This window comes from Hordeum vulgare, chromosome 3H (genome assembly GCF_904849725.1).
Source record: "Hordeum vulgare subsp. vulgare chromosome 3H, MorexV3_pseudomolecules_assembly, whole genome shotgun sequence".
Classification (NCBI taxonomy): domain Eukaryota; kingdom Viridiplantae; phylum Streptophyta; class Magnoliopsida; order Poales; family Poaceae; genus Hordeum; species Hordeum vulgare.
In genome coordinates, this window is record NC_058520.1 from 605,461,669 (window position 1) to 605,474,109 (window position 12,441).

The following is a 12,441-nucleotide window of genomic DNA, read 5'->3' on the forward strand; positions in this document are numbered from 1 at the left end:
GAATTAGGAGTAGCGCTGGACAGAAAATGCCCTACCGCGCGCTAAATACTAGCGGTAACGTTGTAGCAGTAGTGCTTTCCTTAGTAGTGAAAGAATGAAGGGCCAATGTTGGCCCAGTTTGCTATCAGTGTGTCATCTTTTATAGCCACAAGTTATCGTGTACATGCATGCATGTCCTGTTTTATAGTAAATTTATTTTCAAGATTAACGATAATTAATGTTGACTCCAAAATTAAATTGTGTTCAATACAATTAATGTTGTTTCCAAATTATGATATGCAATTAACATGTTTTCAACTTATTGATGATCTGATGGAAACATCATTGAAGCAGCAAGATACATTGGATATAGGCGGTCAGATGACTTGAATCATTTAGATTCATCAAACTCACGATTTTATAAGTAAGGCCGGTTCTTTTGTCGGCGCACAAAATAAGCCGCCTTCTGCTAATTATTTTTGATAATCTGCCTCACTTATTCCGTGGGGATTTTGAATTAGTTATGGCACATAAACCTCATAAATTTAAGAGGCAATTTATTTTTTTACCTTCCGGAGAATTTTTTAAAGCGTCCAAAAGAACTCGCTAGTAGATGTAAATTTCTCAGATCGGTATGTTCTCAAAGAAGGAAAAAAAGATTTGACAGATTGATTACTTCTATATATTGCGGGTTGTATGGCAAAAAAAGACTACTTCATGGGTTGTCACACGCTCAGTCTTCTCAGCTTCTATTCATCATATTTCCCAATAGATAACAAATCAGCAACGCCAAGGTCAACGGCACCCGCGTGTATCGTCTAATTGTTACTTTCCGCTGTTGGGCACGACAAAGCAAATCACCTTGCTAATAGTTCCTAATAGAAGAAGGCTTTGTGATTTTTCAAATTCCCATCACCTTGCTCTTTAAAGCAAATCACCTTTTAGTCTTGTTAGATCATTCATTCATTCAGGAAGATCTTCCTGTACACATCTCTTTCTCACACTCTAATTTCTTGTGTTGATTGGGATTGGAAAACACATTCGCGAGTCCTACGCCGTGTCAAAATCTTGAAATTTATAATTTTCTAGCTATCCAGGTACGTTGTTCCATGTATATTTTTCATTTTTTATTTAATTATCTCTCTTCGTAATTTCATGCATTATATGTTTGTGTACCAATTAGCAAGATTGCTGGTATCCATCTGGTAAGGAGGAAAAAACATGAATGAGTTGATTGAGACCTTAAAAGGAGCTATTTGAATTTTTCTAGGACAAATATGAAAACTTCTATTGTTGCGCAACCTGAGGAATTAGCTTTAGTTACTGTTGGAAAAACAACTGGCGACAAATTACAGGATGAGAATATATCGAGTAAGCACGAAAGTGTTATGATTTCAACGAATAAAAATACAAAAAATATATGTGTCCAAGATAAGATCCCCCAACTTTTAATGACAGTGTTTACGGCTGGTTTACGGATAGTTGGGATGACAAGGCAACATAAGTTATAGTTACTAAGTATTTATTTGCAGTTAAAATAGGGAAAAAATTACTCATATGTTTATGCGGCATTGGGCCCCCCTTTATATTGTCTAGCGCAGGGCCCTGAAATCTAAGGACCTGATCTGAACATCTCATACCAGTGAACGAGGAGATAGTATTGAAAGAAAATAACACATATATAAAAACTTCCTATATACAAAATTATAAACTTCCAGAAATCCTTAGCCCATGGAGAGCACGGATTGATGACTAGCAGACATATTCCTATGAGGAAGCAGCCCTAGTATGTGAAAGCATAACATGACTACTTTATTACTCCCTTAGTTCCTAAGTATATGAGTCTTATGCATGCCATGACTAATCATGGAAGAGTACTAACTGATATGCACTGCACGCATACATCCATTCGAATGCAATGAGACAATGAGACAGCCTCTTGGTCTACACAATTAAAACCCAAAGGACTGTTATCGCCAGGGCATCTTCACACAGTAGCACCCTTAGACCCCATCTCAAGGACAATTTTTGGCCCCTTGCCTCCAGATGCCATTTTCTCGCTGAGGGGACGGAGGACCTCAGATTTTCCAAAAGATAAAAAATAAAAAAAAATCAGTCTTTGTCAGTATTCAGTGATTGTTCCGGTCTTTTGTCAATAATCTTACTTGGGTTCTTTCGGCATGACATGGAGGTATGCATCCTTGTAGAGCCTATTATCTCACAACATTATGATGAACAATTTGTGGTTTGATGGCGAGCACTTCTAAGGGATCATCCCGGCTTAAGGACCTTTATCATCCATGTCATCTCCACGTTTTGGATATGTAACACCGGTGGAAAAAAGGCCTTTGGTCGCGGTTCGCAACTGCCATTAGTCGCGGTTGCGCAACCGCGACCAACTAAGCGCGACTAAAGCCCCCCACCTTTAGTCGTGGTTTCTTAAGAACCGCGACTAAAGGCCCGTCCACGTGGGCGCCAGGCGGCCGTCGGGGCGGAGGACCTTTAGTCGCGGTTCTTCTGGCCAACCGCGACTAAAGGCCGCCACAGGTTTAGGGTTTTAGCGCGCGCCCCCCCCCCCCCCTAAACCTGTTTTCTGTTTAATTTGTATTGTTTTATTTCTTTTGTGCTTTATTTTAATTTTGAAGGAATTTCATATATTCTACGGTACTACATACATGCATATGAATGTACAATTTCAAACAAATTTGAAATTAGAACCAAAAAGAATTCAAGAGGAATATACAATATATATTCAATATCATCGGATGACCATATACAATTTTGAACAAGTTTCCATACATAATTTAATGCATATAAAGTTCTACGTCCTCGTAATGGTGTTCTCCTTTAGGATGGAGGACTTCCCTGCTGAACCATCCAGCTAGTTCCTCTTGAAGTGGTCGGAAGCGAGCTTCTGGACTAAGCATCATCCGGAGGTTATTCCTCTGAGCATTGGTATCACTCGGAACCCGCTCAGAGGTGTATCTCCGGATCATCTCACAGACATAGTATCCACATAGATTGGTCCCCGCTGGCTGAATATCCCCAGCATTCTTAGGCTTTGACCTTTTGAATTCTAGCTCTTTTTTGAATTCACCGACCTTTGTATCTACGAACCGTCTCCAAACCCTACGAGGCAAAGAAAATTAAATGAACAAGAGAGTTATTAGTTACTTGATATTAGGAAATGAACGAAATAGGCCGATCGATATAGAGCGCAAATGAATGAAAATAATTACTTCTGCAGCATTCTTCTCATGCCGCCCCAAACCTTTGGATCCATATTCAGAGAGTCGTGGACGAGACATTCTGAGGTGTTAACTTTAATTACTAGCAGAATCCAGTGGAACCTGCGGACACGATACATGCACAGTACGTCATGCATAACTCATCGATTAGCCGGCCACATACCATGCATGGAGTAAACAAAAAAGAATGTGCTCAAGACAGAAACACTCACCCAAAATGGTAAGGAAATAGAATATCACTTTTGAGTTCCTGCTTTGTAAGAAACTGCCACAGGTCTGCCTCCATGTCGGCGGGGTGATGCTCCAACACATGTCCATTAACGATGTGTGGGTCAATGAACCCAACATCATGGATGTTCCTTACTCTGCATTCCTTAATCTTCATTCTGCATGTATAATAGCGGACACAACAATATAGTTAGGACATATATATAGTGCAGGCAATATGAACGAGATGGGGTAGAAATAAATCACTTACAGAACGTAGCAACTGATGATAGATTTGTCGAGATCGCGCAGATTGAAAAGCTGGAACAATTCACTCAGTTCAATTTGTACATAGTAATGTTTGAAGTGATGCTCATGTCTAACTTCCGCATAAATATAATCTTTGGCGTTTTTATTTTTTATGTAACCCTTGTACCATTTCAGCAGACCTTTCATTTGTGGAGGTAGATCCTTTTCCTGCGCAGGCTCGACGAGAGGCCCATTCTTGACATATGTAATTACTACCTCCTTCACTGGCGCCTCATCAAGGCCTAACAGTTCACGAAGAGTAATACCTAAGTTGGCCGCTTGTTCTCTGGCACTCGTTGCAGTCAATCCCTGTGCTGCCGCAGCTTGTATGATCTCGGGGGCATCCGGACCGGCGGCTTCCACTATAAGCGGGGCAATCGATTGTTTACTTTGTTCCCCGAGCTGGGCAACTTGTTTCCCGCTTTTTTTACTTTCGGCCTTCTCCCGCTCTTTGTTCTCCTTGAACATGAGTGCCTGCCTGCGAAGTTCACGTGCATAGTCGTCAGGCAGATTCTTCGCGGCTTGGGACGGTGTGCTCAAAAATGACTTAGCCCACTTCTTTTGCTCATCAGAAAATACTGGCTTGGGCTCGGGCTCTCTTTTCTTCTTGCAGTCCGCCTTCCATTTCTCCAAATCAGCAGCCGCGGCCGCGTCGACTTCCTCGGCACTACGTTCCCAAGGCCTTGTGGGGAGAGGCTTCAGTGATGGCTCCGGTACCTTTGTGGTCTTAGGTACATAAGGGTCCGGGTTAATAATCCAGGACTGCTTCTGCTTCTGCTTCTTTGCCGGAGGTGGATTGGGGGGCGGCGTCTGATCACCCGCCGGACGAGGACTGGGGGGCGGCGTCTGATCACCCGCCGGACGTTGTGGACTGGGGGGCGTCGGCTGACGTGACGGAGGTGTAGGTGAACCGCCACCACCACCACCACCACCACCACCGCCACCGCCACCACCACCACCGTAGGGGGGTGGACTTGTTGTCCTTGGCGCCTCGCCTGGAAACTTGATAAACTTCTTTTGCCATAGAATGAAATGGCGCTTGACATCTCCAAGTCTTTTCTCCCCTTCAGGTGTAGCAATGTCAATCTCCAGGTCCTCAAACCCTTGGACTATGTCCTCCACCGTGACACGAGCATAGCCATCTTGAATGGGGTTGTTGTGGTGGAGTGCTCCAGGTAAACATGGTAAAGCACTGCCGATGGCTACCTTCATGGACATGTTCCCGATAGGATAATACAGATGACATTCTTTCATCTCCTTTATATCGTCCACGGGGTAGCGAGGAGGCTCCGGTGCAGTAATTTCGACCACCAGAGGCTCCGGTGCAGTAATTTCGACCACCAGAGGCTCCGGTGCATTAATTTCGATCGTCGTTGCATCTGCACCAGCCGGTGGGGCCTCTGTGGAAGCCACGCTGCTTCTCCGCTGCTGGCTTCCGAGATCCGCTGGATGATCTTCATGCTGCACCCGAGCTGCATCTCTTTCGGCTACTAGTACACTCATGGTTTTCTTCATCACATCCATTTCCGATGCCAACCGCGCCACAACATCTGCTTCCCGATCCATCTTTCTCTTACGGCTTCTGTAACCGTACGGGTCATCGTTCTGGGGGAACCCTATTTTCCACGGAATGTGCCCCATGCCTCGTACACGTCCTCCGTGTTCAGGATTCCCGAGGGCTTTTGTCAGCGCGTCGTTCTCTCTGTTGAACTTGATCTTCCCCTCTTGAGCATCCCTCATTGCGTCAATAAGGGCTTGGGTGGGTTTAATTAATTTGCCCCGGTAAACACACTCCCCTGTCTCCGGGTTCAGCGTTCCCCCATGCCCGTACCACCAGCTTTTGGCCCTTGGGTCCCATCCCTCCGTACCTGGACGGATTCCTCGCGCCCTCAGCTCGTTCTCCATCTTCTCCAACCTAGGCAACAAAATGCGATACCCTCCTGGCCCCATAATATGATTGTACTCCTTCTTAGCCGCATTTTCCTTATTTTTTTTCGATATTTGAATGAACTGCTCCGATTTCTTTTGCTTCACAAATTCTGGCCAATCATGTTTCAGTTTCTCATATTGTCCTTTGAAATCCGGAGTCTTGTTCTGCTTGACAAAGTCATGGGCTAGATTTTGCTTGAATTTCCGGAATGCGTCGGCCATCTTATGAAGAGCGAACTGTTTGACTAGCCTCCTCCTCTCCTTGTTTTCCTCAATCTTGTTACCCTCCTCATCGAATTTGTTGTATTCCGGAGGTAGAACGAAATGTTCCATAAGCTTCTTGAAGCAATCTTTTTTTGTTCTCTTATCGACAAAAGTGAAACCTGCCGCAATTCGTGCCTTCTTTGGCTCATTCCACTCCTGGACGGTGATCGAGACGTTGTCTCTAACAACGGCTCCGCATTGGCTGACAAACTTGGTGGCGTTCTTGCGGGGCTCCAGCGGCCTGCCGGTTGCACTGTCGACAACCTCGATGGTGCATGTTTCTCCTTGTTTCATCGTCTTGGTTGCGCCACGCTTTGACGACGTACTCGATTGTTTCGACGATCCGGCCGAGGGCTAAAATAAGAAAGAGAGTCGCGCGCGTTAGTACACACATATTTATTCAAATCAGTTAGTTTGTATCACCAGAGGTTCAATGTATATATATACCTCGGCGCCGGAGGTGGTTGCTACTTCCATTTGAGAGGCCTCTCGCCCGAGCCGTGAGCGCGCCGCCCTTTCTTCTCCTATCCGCCCGCTGAGAGGTCGTTTTTGCGTTCCCCGCGCGCAACGACCTTTAGTCGCGGTTGGTCTGGCCTTTAGTCCCGGTTGCACCAACCAGCCGGGACTAAAGGTTAGATGACCAGCTCTGGATTCCTCTTCTTCCCGCCATTTCTTCCCTGTCTTCCCGCCTCTTTCTTCCCGCCACTTTCTTCCCGCCTCCTGTCTTCCCGCCTCCTGTCTTCCCGCTCCCATTTTTCCCGCCATTTCTCACTACATATATGTAGCCCGGCTTGGCCAGCATTATCACATCTCTACAATCTCTCATCACTCTCTCATGGCTTCCACCGCACCCACTCTAACCTACCAGCAGGTGGAGGAGCTTTGCGCCTCGAACTACCCTTGTCCACCGGGCTACCGCGTCCCCACCGGCTGGAGCCTAAGCGCCGGCGGCGTGCCGGTCCCTCCCGTCCCTCAGGGTACTGCGCGCCGGGCGGCCATCACGAACCACTACTACCTCGACCTCACGCCGGAGCAGCGGATGAATCCCCGCTGGCATCCCGATAACCAGCATACTTGGGACGCCTTCTTCATCAATCGGCGTGAGAGGGCGCTCGCCAGGTATGAGGAGGACGGTCTGCCTCCTGGGAACTTCCACGAGGCCGGCCGTCGGCTATGGTGGTACGGCCGGACTCTGCAGAGCGTCATGGACTACATCACGGCCGGCGATATCCCCCGCCTGCGCTACCCTCAGTTCGAGCCACGAGCGCCGCCCGACGACAGCGACGACAGCAGCGACGACGACGGCGGCAACTTAGAAGGCGACGACTACCAGTACAACGACGACGGCGGCTATGAAGACTACGAGTATGCATATTATACGCCTAGGCAGGAGTATGACTAAATCACTCCAAATTTCATGTATCATCAGTGGTATCTCGAATCATTCGAAAATGGACACCAAACACATCACGGGTAATATAATTCACATGATCCATTCAACAAAGTTTGGTACAATAAATTATTACACATCATTTCTTCCCTTGTGTCCCTGCTTGCTTACGATTGTGCCGTATCCATGGAGCATCCTCATCATTTAACTTAATGCTTGGGTCGGTGTTCACTTTGAAGGGCGGAATTTCAGCAAACATATTATAATCTTCTGACATGTCTGTCTTGTCCTCCACTCCCACGATGTTTCTTTTCCCTGAAAGAACAATGTGGCGCTTTGGATCATCGCATGATGTACTGATCGTTTTCTTATCTTTCCGTTTCCTCGGTTTGCTACTCATGTCCTTCACATAGAAAACCTGAGCGACATCTTTCGCTAGGACGAATGGTTCGTCAAGGTAACCAAGATTGTTGAAATCCACCATTGTCATTCCGTATTGCTGGTCCACCTTTACCCCACCTCCTGTTAGCTTGAACCATTTGCACCGGAACAAAGGGACCTTAAAGGAGGGTCCATAGTCAAGTTCCCATATCTCCTCTATGTAACCATAATATGTGACCTCTTGCCCATTCTCGGTTGCTGCATCAAAGCGGATACCACTGTTTTGGTTGGTGCTCTTTTTATCTTGGGCGATCGTGTAAAATGTATTCCCATTTATCTCGTACCCTTGGAAAGTCGTTATAGTCGAAGATGGTGTCTTGGCCAACATGTACAGCTGATCTACAACATCATTGTCATTCATTAAATGTTTTCTCAACCAACTGCCGAAAGTCTCCATGTGGGCCTTCCTAATCCAGGATTCAGGCTTCCCCGGGTTGTCAGAGCGTAAAATATTCTTGTGTTTCTCAAAGTACGGAGCCACCAAGCTGGAATTGGTCAGTACAGTGTGGTGTGCTTCAGTCAGAGAATGGCCGTCCATACATATCGTTGATTTCCTTCCGATCGTGCCTTTTCCACTTAGTCTCCCCTCGTGCCGCGATCGAGGAAGACCAATCGGCTTAAGGTCAGGAACAAAGTCAACACAAAACTCAATTACCTCCTCATTTCCATAGCCCTTGGCGATGCTTCCTTCTGGCCTAGCACGGTTACGAACATATTTCTTTAATACTCCCATGAACCTCTCGAAGGGGAACATATTGTGTAGAAATACAGGACCGAGAACGAAAATCTCTTCGACTAGGTGAACCAGGAGGTGCGTCATAATATTGAAGAAGGATGGCGGGAACACCAACTCGAAACTGACAAGACATTGGATCACATCGTTCTGTAACCGTGGTAGAACTTCTGGATTGATTACCTTCTGAGAGATTGCATTGAGGAATGCACATAGCTTCACAATGGCTACTCGAACATTTTCCGGCAGGAGCCCCCTCGAAGCAATCGGAAGCAATTGCGTCATAATCACGTGGCAGTCGTGAGACTTCAGGTTTTGGAACTTTTTCTCCGCCATGTTTATTATTCCCTTTATATTGGACGAGAATCCAGACGGGACCTTCATACTGCTCAGGCATTCAAAAAAGATGACCTTCCTTCTTTGGTCAGAGCGTAGCTGGCACGACCTTGAAACCATTCCGGATGCCGGTCATGAGGGTCTTTCAAACGTTGCTGGTCCTGCCGTGCTTCCTTTGTATCATTTGTCTTCCCATACACGCCCAAGAAGCTTAGGAGGTTCACGCAAATATTCTTCGTAACGTGCATCACGTCGATTGCAGAGCGGACATCTAGGACTTTCCAATATTCTAGCTCCCAGAATATAGATTTCTTCTTCCACATGGCTGCGTGCCCGTCAGCTCCCTTCGGAACTGATTGTCCGCCAGGACCCTTTCCAAAGATGACTTTCAAATCCTTGACCATATCAAATACCTCAGCACCAGTGCGTTCCGCAGGCTTCGGCCGGTGATCTGCCTTGCCGTTGTAATGCTTGCCTTTCTTTCTTACTGGATGAATTTTCGAAAGAAATCGACGATGCCCAAGGTACACGTTCTTCTTACAATTTGGCAAATGTACACTTTCAGTCTCATGTAAGCAGTGCGTGCATGCATTGTATCCCTTATTTGACAGTCCCGAAAGGTTACTAAGAGCAGGCCAATCGTTGATGGTTACGAAAAGCAACGCTCGTAGGTCAAATTCCTCTTGTTTGTGCTCATCCCACACACGGACACCACCCCACAGCTGTAAAAGTTCATCAACTAATGGCCTTAGGTACACATCGATGTCGTTGCCGGGTTGCTTCGGACCTTGGATGAGCACTGGCATCATAATGAACTTCCGCTTCATGCACAACCAAGGAGGAAGGTTGTAGATGCATAGAGTCACGGGCCAGGTGCTATGGCTGGAGCTCTGCTCGCCAAAAGGATTCATGCCATCCGTACTTAGAGCAAATCTTATGTTCCTTGCGTCAGCTGCAAAATCTTTGAACCATCTGTCGATCTTTCTCCATTGCGTTCCATCTGCGGTGTGTCTCAACTCCCCGTCCGACTTACGGTCCTCTTTGTGCCATCGCAACAACTTGGCATGCTCTTTGTTCCTGAACAGACGTTTCAACCGTGGTATTATAGGAGCATACCACATCACCTTGGCGGGAACCCTCTTCCTGGGTTTCTGGCCCTCAACATCGTCACCAGGGTCATCGCCTCTGATCTTATAACGCAATGCAGTGCATACCGGGCATTCATTCAAATTCTCGTATTCACCGCGGTAGAGGATGCAGTCGTTGATGCATGCATGTATCTTCAGAACCTCTAAACCTAGAGGGCAGACAACCTTCTTTGCTTCGTACGTACTGGTGGGCAACTCGTTATCCTTTGGAAACATATTCTTCAACATTTTCAGCAAGTTTTCAAATGCCGAGTCAGCTACACCTGCCTCTGCCTTCCATTTCAGCAAATCCAGTGTGCAGCCCAGCTTTTTCAGACCATCATCGCATCCGGGGTACAGCGCCTTTCTGTGATCCTCTAACATGCGATCCAAATTCTCCCTCTCCTTTTCAGTTTCGCAGCGTCTCCGTGCATCAGCAATGGTCCGACCAAGATCATCAACGGGATCATCACGTGCCTCTTCTTCACCTTCCCCTTCACCTTCAGCATCCTCCATGAAAGTATCACCGAAATGAGCAAGATAGCTTTCATCGATGAAATCATCCCCTTCTTCATCTTCTTCCATTATAACCCCTCTTTCTCCATGCTTGGTCCAACAATTATAGCTTGGCATGAAACCGTGCCGAAGCAGATGCATGTGAACATCTCTTGAGGAAGAGTAACCCTTCTGATTCTTACAGTTAACACATGGACAGATAACAAAACCCCCCCGCTTGTTCGCATTAGCCACTACGAGGAAATCTTTCAAACCCGTAGTGAACTCGCCGGAGAGTCGGTTAACGTACATCCATTGCCGATTCATCTGCATTATTATAATATAAAATATATAATTAACCATCATGCATTTGTTAAACTAACTAGCTACAAACAATATAAATTAAACAATGAACTACACACATGCATATTTTATCAATGACACATCAAAGGTTCATCAAGTTGCTAACCGCGATCGAGGAGTGTGGCTCCAACACTTCATGTCATGTTTGTTTCATGCTCTTGGGGCATTTCATCAAACACCTTATGTGCATAAGAGGAACCAAAAGCAAACCTAAACCCTAAGTGTGAAGAGAATGGCTCCAAATGGCTAAGTGTTGGCTGCTGGATGGGTATATATAGGGGAGGGGCTTTAGTTGCGGTTGGCCTGGCAAACCGTGACTAAAGGTGCCCGAAGGCCTTTAGTCGCGGTTGTCCTGGCCAACCGCGACTAAAGCCCCTCACGTGCACCAGCTGGCCACCGAGCGCCCTGGGCCCAGGCCTTTGGTCGCGGTTCACCTCCAGAACCGCGACTAAAGGTCCCATTAGTCACGGTTCCTACAGCTTCGCGACTTATGGGGCTGGACGGAAGCCTGTTTTTCCACCAGTGTAACTCGATAAATCCTTATTGGTTAGCAAGTTCGTGCTGGTGAACGAGGTGCAATTCCGATGCTTCGATATAAATGCATTCTCTTTCTGAAGTTTGGTGGTATTTTATCTTGCAAAGATTAGTATCACAGAGAAGATATCTTCAAGATTTCATTGTATTTCTGCAGGAAAAAAAAAGCGTTGATTGTATTCTCAGTTCTTTTTTCAAGGACTGTATACTTAGTTGTATGAGTTATTTTGTAACTTTTTGGATTACTTTCAAATGAGTGTGCCCCTAATATTTGTGAATTGTCGTGTATTTCTGAAAAGAAAATCACAGTAGCTTTATTTATTTTTGTGCCGACATCTACGGGGCGCCGGGAGAGGAGGTGGATCTGTCAGATAGTGCCCAATAAGAAAAAGCAACGGAGACCACATCGTTGCTGTACATGACATGAAACTAACGTCGTAGTCCAGTATGGCATCTAGCTACACTACAGGAAAATCACGTTTTACCGTGTGGCAAGCTATAAGTCGTGTTCTTTTTTTCGGGTACTCGGCTTATCTGAATCTAAGCCGTGTACACACAGAAAAACACCCGGTAACAACAATGCACTCGGCTTTTGCTATCCTATAAGCCGAGTGCCCACAAAAAGCTCTCGGCTTATAGATGCCACACGGTATATATGAAGAAAGCATTCGGTTTATAGCGCGCCACCCGGTAAAGGTACCTGCCACGTGTCTACAACAGCGGTGCCTGACGGCGCCGTCGCGGCTTGAGCTATAAGCCGTGTGCTTGACAAGTACACACGGCTTACACACATTATAAGCCGTGTGCTTGGCAAGTGGACACGACTTACACACACTATAAGCCGTGTGTTCCGCAAAAGCACTCGGTTTACATTTCATAGATTTTCAAATTCAAAAAAGTTCTAAAGTGATTTCCCTTGCATTTATCTTTAATACTTGAATGTTATTTATTTATTCATTTTACCACAGGAATGTCTCTCATGTCGACTATAGACCGTGTGGGCTCTACGGTCTGGTGCATCATCGAAAACCGTGCGAGGGAGGGTAGAAAGATCATCGAAAACCCTAGAAATGCAATAAATGTCTC

The 12,441-nt window shown here is 46.1% G+C and overlaps 1 pseudogene; it reads right to left on the bottom strand.

Annotated features, from left to right (window-relative positions):
• Positions 1 to 7,510: 7,510 nt before the first annotated feature.
• LOC123441044 lies at positions 7,511 to 10,770 on the bottom strand (annotated as a pseudogene).
• Between the last annotated feature and the right edge of the window lie 1,671 nt (positions 10,771 to 12,441).